The sequence below is a fragment of the Cavia porcellus genome, unplaced genomic scaffold (assembly GCF_034190915.1).
Source record: "Cavia porcellus strain 051 isolate PalLab524CR breed Dunkin Hartley unplaced genomic scaffold, mCavPor4.1 scaffold_4, whole genome shotgun sequence".
NCBI lineage: Eukaryota > Metazoa > Chordata > Mammalia > Rodentia > Caviidae > Cavia > Cavia porcellus.
In genome coordinates this window covers 75,851,394-75,866,560 of record NW_026947487.1, presented here as the reverse complement: position 1 = coordinate 75,866,560, position 15,167 = coordinate 75,851,394, and the positions used below count along the sequence as shown (strand labels likewise).

The 15,167-nt window shown below is 34.7% G+C and overlaps 1 protein-coding gene and 1 pseudogene across 3 annotated transcripts in view; both read right to left on the bottom strand.

Annotated features, from left to right (window-relative positions):
- The window catches only part of Grid2 (glutamate ionotropic receptor delta type subunit 2), a 1,371,796-nt gene that overhangs the window by 871,470 nt on the left and 485,159 nt on the right, over positions 1-15,167 (bottom strand). The gene's annotated exons all lie outside the window — the stretch shown is intronic.
- LOC134475614 (high mobility group protein B1-like) lies at positions 8,974-12,015 on the bottom strand (annotated as a pseudogene).

Sequence of the window (15,167 nt, the reverse complement as noted above, 5' to 3'; positions counted from 1 at the left end):
CTGGCAAGAGAAAATATATCCTGTCAAAGCAAAATGTAAACAGAATGCTAACCTACTTCAAAAGGTAAATAAAAACCGAGCCAATTTTTATAAAGCAGGAAACACCAAGGTTCTGCAAAAAGTACAATTCCATGGTAGCTTTCCCCACCCCATAGTACTTTTTAAAGATTTACTATTTTAAGCACAAAGGCTTAGAAACTTACTTAGCGTTAATCAGGTGATAGTGTCAACAGATGAGCCAGTAGAAGATAATTACCGGTAAATAACAAGTGGAGATTTCCAGAAATTGTTGCATTTATCACTCTGGCTCCAGTGCCAGTAGTCTGCAGCTCTCAGTGATTTCCTACCAAAATGGTATTTACAGCACTGAGCTTCAGGAGTAACGAAAATGAATCAAGGAGTTATTTATGTGCAGCTACTATTTAAATAATTATTTCAGGATACCTAAGACCACACTGAGACATTTAAGTTTAAATGTCCTCATAGCAAGTTAAATTTATGCTGATTAAAGGTCTTTTTTCCAAAGTCAGATTATCAAGTTGTAAAGTACTAGAAACAGTCTCTTTTCATTTGGCAAGGAGACTGTGAAAACACACTTGGAGCTATAATTGGGAACACCATCAGAAGCTCTTGGTAGACAGACTGCTTCGCAGGTAGTGGTTTGTGTTTCATTGTTTTTATTTTAGATTTGTAAAGTAAAACATGCAGAGAGGAGGCACAGAAGGATGCTGACTAAGCTAAGTGTAAAAACTAAAACAAAACAACTATTAGAAAACAAAAACAAACACCACTTTTCACTGAGTAAATAATCCATGTGTCCAAGTGTATGCTAAATAAATTTACATCAAGAAACAAATTTTATGTGAAATTTTTGGAGTAACCTTTTTGAGATCACATATGCTTCTCAAACTTATATTTTAAATCCTTAATTAAACCCAACCATATTTGCCTTTAAGTTTCTTAATTATTTTGCATAAAATATTCATGATTTGGGGAGTAGCAAAGTGTGAGGTAAATGGACTGTGTAATTAAGAATGAAGATTTTAGATTGTAATTTTGCTAAGATTGAAATAGTCTAAAAATGTTAGAAAACTGCAATGCATGTCATGAGAAGTTTTAAGGGTCCAAGGTACTTTTTGAGATGTTAGAAATTACAACCAAATTGTAGATCTTTTGTGGTCATTATTGATTCCAGGATGTAGTAAGCACCCAATAGTTCATACCAAGCATTAGGTGATAGCCTGGATACTAATCAGTTAATAAGACTAAAAAGTTCTGAGAGTAGGATTTCATGAAGGCCAGACAATAACCAAGTAAATAAGTAAGTAAAAAGGATTACAGAAAGTTAAAAGAGGACAAGGAATGATGCCCGAGGAACTGGAGAGGCCAATTTCAACACTGCGAAGACCTGAAAGATGAAGTTAGAGTTGACATGAGAAAAGTATAATAACACCAAACTAAGTCTAGCTATTATCATGCCAAGAGAAGGAAGGGAAGACAGAAATTTTATGCAAGCAGTGACTATAAGGACAGCGATAGTAAGATCAGAATCTTTTAGGTACTATCACAACTATGCTCAGTCAGGTCCAGTGGTCAATGAAGACCACATGAGAAGGATTACAAAAGTCTAAGTAATCTAAGAGTTCTCTCTCACCATATAGGTCTTGCATAAACCAGAAGGCTATGAGCTTGAAAGATCTTACTTCTGTAATCAAGACATATTACACAGCATGGTAGATTTTATGGAATGGACAGGGAAACGGACACGTTGTTTGCCTCAGAATGGAGAACACCACAGTCAGGGAGTAGAGATGGTTTTGAGGGGGTTGAAAGTGCCTTCCAGGTGACAGCCAGCAAGCTACCAGGTTTTAGTACCTGTGAGGACACAATCATCCCAAGAAGAGGAATGAACTTGAAAGTTACTGTAGTTTCCAGAACCTACAGACAAGAACAGTTGGGCAACCTTGCAATTCTGGAATTTGTGATCCCTGAAGCAGAGGACCTTGTTACTTTTGTGTCTGAATTCTGGGATCTGCACAGTTCTGAGCTAATACACACATGTTGTTTTTAAATCAACAAATTTGTGATAATTTTTTTGCTAGCAATAACAAAATAATACAACAATATGTGGTAATAAGAAACTCTACTCATTTAAGTTGGGCAGACTCATAATTCAATAATGCAGGCTTTGTTTGGCTTGAAGATGGTAAGAATGATAAGTTAGAAAAGACAAATTTATTCAGGTAATGTATATAGTATGGTCATAAATTTATAATTCTGTTTAAACTTAAACCATTATATCTTTAAATATTTATGTTCCTCATCTACTCCACATCCTATGGCTCATGCTCAAATGTTTGTTTTTTTTTTTAAACTGCAATTGTATTTGCATATATATACATATACATATAAATTATTCTTTTTTCCTGTTTCTTTTTAAAATAAATAGTAAATATTGTCAATTACCTTTCAAGAACTGTAAGGAGCAGAGAAAATAGCCATCATAAGGAAAATAAAGCAAAATGAAATTTTAATCATCATGCAGATTAAAACCATTAATGATTCTAATTGTTCATTGGAAGAATGAATAAAAAAACCAAAAAAAAAAAAAAAAAGAACTAATTACCTTTCCATGTATTTTCAAGTCCTTGGATTTAACTGCAATTTTTTTAAAGTTATCATTTCAAGGCAAGTTTCAGGAGAAAATAATTCTGTCAGTTTACAGCCAATTCCCCACCTTTTGCACACCCTTAGCTTTTATGGGCAATATTTACTTTGAAATGCCTTCAAATTCATCATTGTAATGGTAAAATCCTGCCTTTTCTGGCATCCAAGCACTTTCACAAATCATAGTCTAACAACTATAACCCAAGCTCTAAGTATAACGTAGGAAATAAAGTTAAATCATTTTAAAAATTCTATACATGGACGAACATCTTGAGAAAACAATGTATTAGATAAAGTGATGTTAGGAGAGAGAATACTGGCCAGTGGGGGCCCCTAGCTACACTGTTCCATGGACACAATTCTTTTTTTTTTTTTTTTTTTTTTTTTTGTCCCCTCTCACCTTCCTTTCAACTCTATATGGTAGTTGAGTATAAATTATAAAGTTGAGTTCTGGGTTCTGCTACCTTTTAAGTTTATATCCTTAGGTAAATAATTTAATTTCTCTGGAATTTAGATCAGTGAGTAACAAGACCTAAGCTTCCTTGGGTTTGAGAAATAACTGAGCCAGCATTTAAAGGCTTCGTATGATCAGAAGTTCTTCATTCGTCTTACCAGTAACTCTCAGCTAGGGCTGTTTAGACCCTGAGAAACTCTGGCTAATGCCAGAAACACTTCTATTCTATGCATGAGCAGAGGTATGCTCCTGGCATGTAGAGTGCAGAAGCCACAAATACCATGAGAGGGCCTACAGAGCAAAAATTAGATTCCCAAAAGAAAGAATTTCCTGCAGACCGTATCCCAGTTGAAGGACCCCAACCTAAGCAGGCATGTGATCATGCTCTGTAGTAAATCCTTTTTGGATCCCCTGTTGGTTTCTTTCTCACTGTGTCTCATGAAATCTCTTGTTTCATTATAAAGATATTATCCAATACACAATATGACATTTAATCTTTTATATTGGGGTTATCTCTTAAAATTGTTCAGATTTTACAGTTCAATTTGGAAAAAGGATGCAAACAGCGAATTTCTAGATGAAAATCTGTTTGAGAAGATTACAACAAAAGGGAGGGGGACTCATGTTGAAAATTTTTTTGTTGCTGTTAATTCTTCAAAATAGCAGGATGCTGGTGTGACCCTAATCTTGGTATGTAAAGCTGACCCTACTCTGCACATTGTGCAAGAAGTAAGGTGAGCGAATACTCTCTGCTCTGCTCCACGTGATGTGCATGGGAGGAAGATTCTGCTCCCTCATGATGTTCTTTAACTTAAACTCCAGTGCGGAAAAACCTCCATGGTTGCACAATTCTTTCTAAAATTCATGGGGTGATTTTTTTATCTTCATCAATAATGAATCAAGAAGGAATCCTTCTAGGAAAAATAATATCAAGAAGTATCAGAAAACAAAGCAGCTTTCCTATCTTTTTGACTCTATAACTCCTTTATAAGGAATATTTTCCACTAAAGGCCTTTTGGCTTCAGGTAGATAGACATTTACACTCCAGGGTCTCAGCAGAGTGTGAAACTTTGGACTTATTTCTTATTGAGAAATCAAAGACCCAGTGTAATAGTACATGTGGGGTGGATTCAGAAGGCATGAGAAGATTGTGAAAATTTTTGGTCTGCTAAAAACGAAAGTTGTAAGCATTTAGAATAGAAAAAAATAATTAAAATATTGTGCATAACTTTTTGGTAAAAAAAAATATCAAGGGAGAAGAAAGAACAAAACCTGTTGATTAATTCTTAGTCTTCTCTGAAGACCAAGATGCCATCAAAAGGAATCAGCAACACAGGAAAAAAACCACAGATACCTAAATAACTTGGAAGAAAGTCGAACTTGCAGTCAGGGCCACTCTACTAGAACTTAAAGTTTATTTTTATTTGAGGCTGTGACTTGTTTTTTGTATGGAATGAATCTGAAGCATCATCTAACATGAGGTGAATTTAAAAATAATATAAACTATCAACATGTAACTTAAATTAAAACAATCATTTTACATTTTCTATGTTCACAATAAGACAAAAAATTGTAAACAATGTACATCTCCAGGTATTCTGTTTATCTCTATTATGTATTTGTTTTTAATCAAAAAACGTTTTGATAAAACTGAATTCATATTATTTTATGAAGCGTTCACTCAGTTGTTAACAAAAGGCAAGTGTTGAGCTTACTGAAAATCCTAGAAAGCAAACAATTGATGCTCAGTATTCAATAATTGACCTTGTCAAATATTGTCTACACAGTGTCAACTTAAAGTTTGGATATTCATAGCATGAATTTTGTATCATTTCTGGAAAACAATGGCAATAGTAGTAGTACATTTAAATGGCTGAAATTAAACAAAACACATCACACGCAGATTAGCAACTTATCAAAAGAAAAACCATGATCTCATGAGGGGATTGAAGTCATTAGGATATACCATCAACGAATAGCACAGGTATAATAGTCAAAATTTTAACAATAAAAATAGTAATATTGAATCATCAATATAGCTTAATCTGATTTGCAGAGCTGTTCATCTTAGAGGCAAAAGCAGAAATCCCACACTGCTTTCTCTGCCCTGCACTGTGGTACGAAAGAACTGCTTTGTCTGTGAAGAGACACACAGAGGGAGAGCCTTAGAGGCTTACTTGACAAGTAGGACAGAGCTCATTTAGTCCGTCATCTTCACACCACAGTGAATAGGACATTCCTTTGTCATTCTGTCACTAAGTAACTGGAGGAAATATTTCCTGAATTCTGGATTTGGAATATCCAAAGGACTTACAGCTAATTCCACATGGTTAGAATTCCAAATGGCTCCTTCTAAAGAACGGTATAAAAGTAGGAATAATAGACAAGCTAGAAATTTTACTGAACGAAACTAATTTAGTAAGTATAATTTATATTTGAAGTTTTGTCTTTTGAACTAGATGTAGCAAACACAAAAAAATAGTATTTCCTTTTCAAAATGGGCATCCCAAGAAAAAATGTAGCAGAATATTCCATGATAGTGAAAGAAGCAAGGTATTATTACTCTTTAAGTTAAACTTTCCATCTTCATTTAAATCTTTTCTTACTTACATTATTACTGAAACTGATTTTGAAAACTCTATTTAGGTAAGCTTTAAAAACATATTTTACTGCTCTGTTTATAAATAGTCACCGTTGGATAGTTATGTTTAAGAATATACTTAAGCTTTCTTCTGAATTTCATATTTTAAGTTTCCTTAGATCATTATCTGATGCAAAATAGATTCTAAACACAAACACACATGTCCAATTCCACAGCTTCTCTCAAAAATCTGAAATGCTTTAAACTAATATCATTAAATTATTTCATTTTGTGAGAAGATACTATTCCGAGCCATGTATGGCAGTACATGTCTGTACTCTATAGTGTGGGAAACTTAGTTGGAATATTGGCAAACTCAAGCCCAGTTTGGGCAGCTGAGTGACTTAGAGAGACCCTATGTCAACATTAATTAATTAATTAATTAATTTAAAATTCCTGGGAATGTAGCTACTATGAAAGTTTTTGGTTAAGTTCCCAGTAAGGAACAATGATATACTTCTAACTTTCTCAAGTATAGATAAGCAATATTTTAGTCAAAAAATATTTTAATGACACTTTCATCTGTGTTCCTGAAATAAACTATTTCAACTGTCACAATATGGAATTCAAAGTGGGAATGGTGGAAGAAGATAATTCCATGGCAGTTTTTAAATGTAAGGGTGCAGTAACAAGTCTTCCTTAGAATAAATGTGTTATAGGGAAGTAAAGAAAAACCGCACATTAGTACACTTACGCAGCTGCTATTAACTACTAGCAAAATACTACTAATTCCTTTATGTCAAATGTGTTTCCTTCTGTGTTTTAGTATTTTATCATATAGTCATACAAAATTAAGACTGCATTTTCAGTCTTAAGGTTCCTATAATATATCCCGTCCCTACAAATGAAAAGTCTAAATATTTTATGCAACTTCCGGTTTATGTCATGAGCAACCTCCAAGGACTGGTTTCCTTTGTGTCGCTTTGAGTATATAATCACAAATAAAGATTCTTAAATGAGCAGCACAAGAATGAGGATGTGATACCAGGTACTCAGCCAAATCTTAAACTATAAAAAAGGCCACACGATGAGAAAAGAGAAGTAAATGAACTCTGGTCCTCTGATGTCACTGAGTCATCACATTCCCTCAGATTTGCTTTCTGTGACTTACATGTTGCTTAAGTCACTGATAATATTATATATTCGAGAGAGGTATTTACTCAAACGTAATTTTAACTGATTCAATTTATATGCTGCAATTGAAATGTATAAATTTTAACGAGCTGCAATGTGTCAGGGTAGGTTTTGGTTAAAAAAAAGAAGGAATTCATCCTTTTGTTTTAGAAAATTAAAATTATGGTGAAATAGCCTATCAAGTAAGAATTATATAAATTAATAATAAGAATGAATAAATGGTCAGTATAGGTAAATAATATTTTAATAGAGTAAAAGAAAGGAATCAAATTTCCTATGAGATTGAAAACATGCAAAAGATAAAGTGCATAATTTACAAACTATTCTATTCATTCATTAGCTATTAGGAACTGATCAAACATTTATTGTGCATCTGTTAAAAACTGAATTCTTATTTATTTAGTTGATATTCCTCTGATATTTCACTCTGCCACATCCTATGCACATATTAGGCCTCTAGTACTGATACTCTTTGACAAGAATCATCTTATAGATGAAGAATCCGAAGGTTACTGAGCCTTGGCAACTCATCCAGTTTCCCTCAGTCAAAAACACATAAGCAGCAGCAGATCCCTGGCTATGTGGTTCTAAAAATCTGTGTTGTATCTGTAATTCTAAAGTGTGCTTCATGTCACGGGCTACCCCTGCTCCTAATGACTTAAGATCATGGACTACGGATCACCAAGCACACATATTACTAGAAATGAAAGTACCAAAATAGGAAAGTATTGACTCATTATGCAGAACAGGCATAATGACTGATTCCCTCTGATGAGTGCATGGTGGGAAACACACAAAGAAAGCTCACAAAACAGTTAACAAAGAAAGCAAAACTTTACAGAGGTGTAAGAACTTAGTGGACATAAAACTACAGAATGAAAGTTTTAAGTACAAATTAAGGTCAGCACGTGCAGAGGTAAAGATGTGCAAAAGGTCACAGCTCTTTGGAGTATTTCAGAGCGGTTGGGGGTGTTTTGCCTTGAGAAACCACAGGGAAAGTGGTGCAAAAGGCAAGCGAAATGCAATTTTCAAGCAGAAGGGATGGCGGTGAGATCCGTGGCCAGGGAGCCTAAGGATGAAGGAAGGTTGCTGCCTTTGATGACAAACAACTCATCAGGGATATCAGAGTTGAAGGCTGACCCAGCAATAGTTGGAAGTGGAGGCACTGAATTCTGATGCTTTGAGACAGCTAAAGGAAGAGAGTACTGAAGACTGCAATTTAAATGTGAAGTGAGTAGCCCTGGATGGTTTGGTTATTGTATTTTTAGGATAGAAGGCACTTGGCATATCTGGAAGAAAGGAAGTATCAGAGAAGATGCAGAAAGATTATTAGCAGCTCAGTTTCTGGAGGAGACAGCACAGATGGAGAGGAACTGAACAGGCGTCCTCAGCTCAGAAAAAGGGTACAAAAGATGAATCTCTTGTAAATTAGAACATTTCAAGGATGGAAGGAACCTGCTGAGGTCAGTTTCAGGCAAGGGAAATGAAATGAAATGAAATACAACAGATTTACTGAAATTGTTTCAAGGATATTGAAAAAGATTTAAAGATATATGAGGAAAAGATTAAGCAAACATTGTTGGCCACTTATTACTAATGTTATAGCTGAATGTTGATTGGTTGAAATAAAAATATGATCTTTATATTCACTGTTGAGATAATAAGTCAAAAAATTTAAGTAAAGAATGAAGAAAGGGTATGGTTACAAGTAAGAGGAACTGAAGTGTAGAACAAAGAACCCTGTTTATGCTGTGCTGAGGAGGTACAAAGCAATGCAAAGGGACATTCTGACTGGAGATTGCAATTGTATCATTGCATTTGCAGAGCCATGACACTGGAGAGATGACACTTTTTTTATGGAACACAGAGAAAGAGAAAGGGGAGAGAGAGCAATGGAGGGAGAGATGGGGAGACAGAGAGAGAAAGAGAGAGACAGAGAGAGAGAGAGACAGAGAGAGAGAGAGAGACAGAGAGAGACAGAGAGAGAGACAGAGAGAGAGACAGAGAGAGACAGAGAGAGAGAGAGCCAGAGAGACTTCATATAAAGTCCTAAATGCCAATTTTCACCATGAATGAACTGGATTTACCATTCCTAAAAGGCCAACAGAAGTTGATCAAGGCAAATCTCAAAAATATTAGCAATGACCATGATGCACTGAGAACTGTCTTATTCTCCAGTTATCATAATAAAAACTCTCTCCAAAATCTAGTCTATCCAGATTTAGAGGAAAGATCTCATAAATGTGCATGTGAGAAAATTCCAGCAATGTGTGGCAAGTACAAATAAAACTAGAATTATCTTCTAATAAAAAAATGAAATATAGTATTTCATGTTCTCAAATGTTATTGCTCATTTATACTCTTGCTGATACAGAAAAATATTTTTGTTTACTGTGAGTTTTATAAGCACATTTTCTACCACATATCTCAATCTTACCTGTCACATACACACACGATAAAAAAATTCTACCCTCATTCAAGATTCAATTTTTAATTTTCTTATCACTGTGCCTGCACAAAATAGTTTAATGATGTTTCATGCAAATTAAAGATGTTACCAAAGGCATAGTTTTTTGCCATCTGTACAAACACAATTACTTTATATAATTACCATCTCTTACAAATTCTTCTACAAAAGAATCCAAGTCCTTAGAAAATTACTCTTTGAAAAAATAAATTTTAAATATTCATTATTTTGAAAATAAAATCTTGATTTTCTGAAACATTTTAATAAAAAATTGCATTTACTTAGAAGCATTCAGAATGTCAATAAAAGAGCTGTAACTTTTTTTTTTTTTTTTTTTGCAATTACAGAGTGGTATTCAGTTAACAGAACAACAATTATTTCATAGAAGCTACATCAGAGACAACAAAAATGAAATACTACCACTCCATATATTACTAATTTGTGCCATGCACCAAAAAGACTCTGCTCTAAATTTCCATGCCAATTTACAGCCCCTATACTGCACCAGGCAAGGGTAGTGGCTACTAAAATACTACCAGACAAGGCTATCTAATGACACATTTGATAGTCTGTTAATTATACAAAAAAAGACCCTGTACAGTTTAAAAACAAATCTTACACAGCTTTAAATTTCATTTTTTCTTTACAAGGAATGAGGTTTGTACAGGAATGTTAAATGCTTTATAGACAAGAATAATAACTGTTCTAGAACTAAATTGTTCATCATCTTCATCCTGTTCATCTTCCTCGTCTTCCTCACCCTCTCTGTCTTCCTCCTCTTCCTTCCCTTTCTTGCTTTTTTCGGCCTTGATAGCTCCCTTTCTGCTGCATCGGGCTTTCCTGTAGCTCGGTAGGCAGTGATGCCCTTTTTGTTCTCCTCCTTCAGCTTAGCATCTTCTTCTCGTGAGACTGCTTGTCACCTGCTGCAGCATTATTATTCCACATTTCTCTCCGTTTCTTTCGGACATCACCAATGGGGAAGTCAGCTTGTTCTTCTTTGATTTTTGGACCATACTCAGAACAGAACAAGAAGGTTGCAGGAGGACTCCTGGGCCCATTTGGATCCTTGAAGTTCTTTTTTGTTTCTCCCTTAGGAGGAATATGAGTTTTCATTTCTCTTTTACAGTGAGCCTTGACCACCTGTGCTATGTCTTTGATTTTCCTTTCTCTTTAGTAGACACCATCTCCCACCTCTGGGTGCTTCTTCTTGTGCTTCTCTTGGCAGGTTTGCACAAAAGATGCACATGATGACATTTTGTCTCTGCTTTTTAAGGTCTCTGTTGCCCATGTTTACTTGCTTTCCTCACCAAGGCACAGTCACCAGTGCCTGTCTGGCTCTGATTTGCCTCAGTGCTGTCTCCATGGAGCTCAGGGTACTGCAATGGCTGTGAAGGCGGGAGCACACTGCCTCTTCACGCTCTCCGCTCTGCAGCATTACTGTCCTGATCCATTTCTGTTTTTATAATGACTGTCACAAAGTCTACATACTTTTCCACATCAATTTTTTTTTTCAACCAGCAACATAGATCTTGCCTCTCCTTCCCCTTAGCAAATACCCATTTGGTAATATCAAGGATTCTTTTCTTATAAGGTGAAAAGCCTAAAATTATTTACCCAAAATTAGTTCTGCCTCTACTTTTGATTCACATGGGCATTGGACAAGTGTCCTAAGCACAATGCACAAACTATTTTTCTGTAACTACAATTTTCACATGTGAATGCTCAAAATACTACTTTTTCAATGTTGTACATTACAAAAGAAATTACCTTTAGTCACATTTCTTGCACACTTATTATCTGATTATAAAGATAATCAAGTTTTGTTGTCTTCATGATTCAGTACTACCAAATAAGAAATATTTATAATAAAGTATCAGCTAAAGCCACTTAATGATGTATTATGCAGTTTGAATGACATCTATTTTTCTTTACTTCATTCCTCAGTTTGTTTAATGGAAATATTTCCTGCTGAAATAACAATGTTTAAGTTGCTATTTCAGCAACATTATTTAAAAGTCATTTTGAAAATTACCTACTTATTATGTCACTTGTTTCTCCTCTCCCAGCTTCTAACTTTTGTATACATATGTGCATACCTGTGGCAAAGAAATGATTAGTGGATGAAACATTTATCCTGTCTTCTTTTGTTGCCTAAAGCAAAGAAATAAAATTAAAAAGTTTGAAAGAACTACTGAGCCCCTTAAATCTCTGAAACACTAAAAATTAATGGCTCAAATACATCCTAATCATTGCAAAGAACTCGTTTGCTCTTGGGTTACCCTGGGTCTCAACCTAACAACTCCACATTTCAAACTTTGCAAGTGGTTCTGATATCTGAGGTGTCCTCTGTACTGCAACAGAATAAATAACCTGTTTGTATTATTAAGGAATTCAGATTTAATTTTTTGATATTTCTCAAAAGTAGCTAGCTTGCTCAGAGAAAAAAATGCTGAAATGTGTGAGAAGGAGACAAGAAAGGTAGTATGGTACACGGTCTGGATTTATAAGATACTGATAATTAATGTCTGAAAACTTTGAAGTTTTGTGCATCAACACTGCAAATAAAACTGTATTTATCTCAATAAATTCCATTTGTGTTCAGTACCAAAATGAACTGTTTATTAGAGTTTATGAGAAATGATCAACTGTTTCAAAAATATATAACATTTGTAAAGCAAAATATTTTATAATTAATAAAATATCTGATAAAGTATATTCTTATAAAATATTTGTTTAGGTACACAATTGAGAATAATTTTAAAATTTAATATAGGCTTTCTAGGAGTTTCGGTAAAGATGGCAGATAGATAACAGCAGGCTACAGAGGCTCCCTGAGATAGTCAATTTAGATTACAAAATAACACAGCATGGGGAGTCCTGAACAGAGGGAGATGAATATTCTCGATCCAGAAAGAAACTAAGATGAGAGGAACCAATCAAGCATACAGTACTGGTGCTAATATTGGGAACAGCTAAAGCCTTGGTGCCATGCTGCAGCGCCCATACTTGTGCGGCTGAGACTTACAGAGCTGCCTGAAATCCCACAGCTTCGATGCACTGGGAAAGCGGTCACATTGAGGTACAGGGTTGGTGAGCAGAACAGAGAGCTGAGCTGGTGGGGAACCTGCATCAACCTGCGGTGAGTGCCGGGAATAAAACCATTCCACAGAAAAAGGGGCTCCAACAGACGACATTCTGGGACCGGGACAGGGCAGACTGGCAAGAACAAGGATGCCTCCAAAACAAAAAGGTACTGGAGGAATTCATGGAGACCAATCCAATTCTACAGATAATACTTCAGGACATTGCAAAGAGAGAGAAAAGTACCAGGATTCTAGGAACAATGTCAGAGAGGCCTCAATGAATGGAGCAGAAAGTGAAATGAAGAAGACAAAGACAACTTATAATGAAAAAGAGCAACAGAAATATGGCAGAGAAGACTGGCTATAACCTCTAATATAGATGGTCTTGATACACTAAAGAAAAAGAGAATCACAGGCAGAGTAGATCAGGAGGTAGGGTCCACTGAGATGCTCTCTATAGGAAATATAATCAACCTGAAAAAATGTATATGGACCAAAAATCAAATATGAGAAAACAATGCTGTATGTGATAGGGAACCAGAGAGTAATAGGGGCAACTAGACTAGTAATTGAGGAAAGGTGAGAAAGACAGCGTTTAATAGGTAAAAGAATACAACTAGAGATCAAATCCTGGAAGGAGAAGGTTCGGAACCACTTAGGTAAACAGCAGGTTGTCCCCCCGCCAATTTAAACCCGAGGGTGTCAGTGAGATCCAAAGATGCACAGTATAACTTGGGAGACTGAAAGGGGAGGAATAGTCTTAAAAAAGACAGCAGAAGATATTGTTAATAGTGTATCGGGAAATAAAACCCATATGACTCGCACTGCGCTGCTTAGATAGAACTTATTCTGTCCCAGTTTTGTCTACAAACACTAGATCTGAGGGAACAGACAGCCATCCCAAAAATATCAGGATATAGCACAGTGATCATCTTTAATTTCCTATTAACTTAATCTGGAGTCCTGCATAACTTATACTATTTTATCATGACTGATCTTAGTTAAATCTGATTTGTTTGACAGCGGTTTGTTATCCACAGATTTTATTCAAAACTGTTATAATTGATAGTATCAAGCTGAGAGTACAGACAACTACACTGAAAATGTCAAGATTCAATATGATACCCATTCTGGTTTGATTACTGCTTGTTTTTGTAATTTTACACTATATCAAAAGTTGTTTTTATCAATACTGTTATGTACTAATATGTTCAATTATACTATTTTTGATGATACAGCCAATTCTATTGAAGATAACAAGAGACAACACAGTAACCATGTACAGCGGTTTTATACATCTTTGTCATATAAGAATATGTTTTGTTCTGTCCTACTTTGTTTTGTTTCCCCTCTGATATAGAAAGGATATAAGTACATGTTAAGACTCATACATGTGTAGAACCTATAAACAGTTTATGATATTTTTTGATACATGATGACATGAACAAATACTTTGAAGAAAAAGACACTACAGTACCCAGTACTGATCTTGGAGTGTCATCATGTGAAATCCAGCAATACTATTATTCTTGGTTCAGAGTGATTTTAGCCTGCTTTGGTTTGTTTAATCTCAACATAAATGAAGATATGGATAATTGCATGTATGTTTAAGTGTATAGGATTGATAACCATATTAATAAGTTTTTGTTGGATAGTTGAATAGAACTATTTGCAATCTCGCTGTTTGAATTCCCACTTATATGTTCCACTTTTGTGTCTTTAACAATTATTTGTAAGAGGACGATATGTAAACATCAACTAGTGATTTATTACTGTTTATTTTTTTTCTTTGAAAGTATGTATTACACCTACCCATTTACTGTTTTGTTTAGCCTTTCTTTAAATAAAAAAAAATTAGTATAGGCTTTTTAAAAGATTTTTCTTTCAATCTGTATATAAACATTCCCAATGTGTGGTATATGAATTTACTTATTGCTATATAGTGCACCTATTTAAAAGCATGTAAGTAAATATAGATTACTAGAAAAATACTTGCCTAATGCTCTGGAATTTATTTAATGGTTCAAGTCTACAGTGAATTCATTTAACAGTTTAGGTCTATAGTGAACTTGCAACTTGAATATTACTTTCAAGCATATACAAAGCATTTTGAAAAGCATTCAATGTTATGAGAAACATAAATATATTTTGTTCCAAGATTTAAGAGTTTTGTCATGTTAATTTTCTTTCCACTAGTAAAAATCACTTCAGAAAACTGTACTATTTGTTATAGTCACTTTGTTTTATTATACTTTGCCATTATGCTTACTGTAAAGGCTTATTACAAAGTATATTTCCAGAAATTTCAATCATCAAAAATCATAAACATGAATCAAGAAAAATATAAATTTCTGTAAAAGAAGTTTTGATTCTCTGTCCATTGAAATGATCATCTAGCCACATATTAGAAGGCAATAACATGTAATAGAGTCTAAGTAAGCCACAGATGTACCAGATTGGTAATCTCAACATTCACAGAAATCCTATTTAGACAACAATGGAAGTTGATTATGAAACTATTGGAAATAAAGAAATGTGATTAAGTGAAGAAAGTGAAGTTGAAGGGGTAAGCAGAAGCAAACGTTGCATTTGCTATAAGCTGACAAGTGTGGACCAGAAAGGAGACCAGCAGATACATGGAAAGCCACAATGAGTTAAATTACTGGAATTCCTTCTTTTGTTAGAGTGTATGATCTTCTCCTTATCACAGCCACGCCAGGC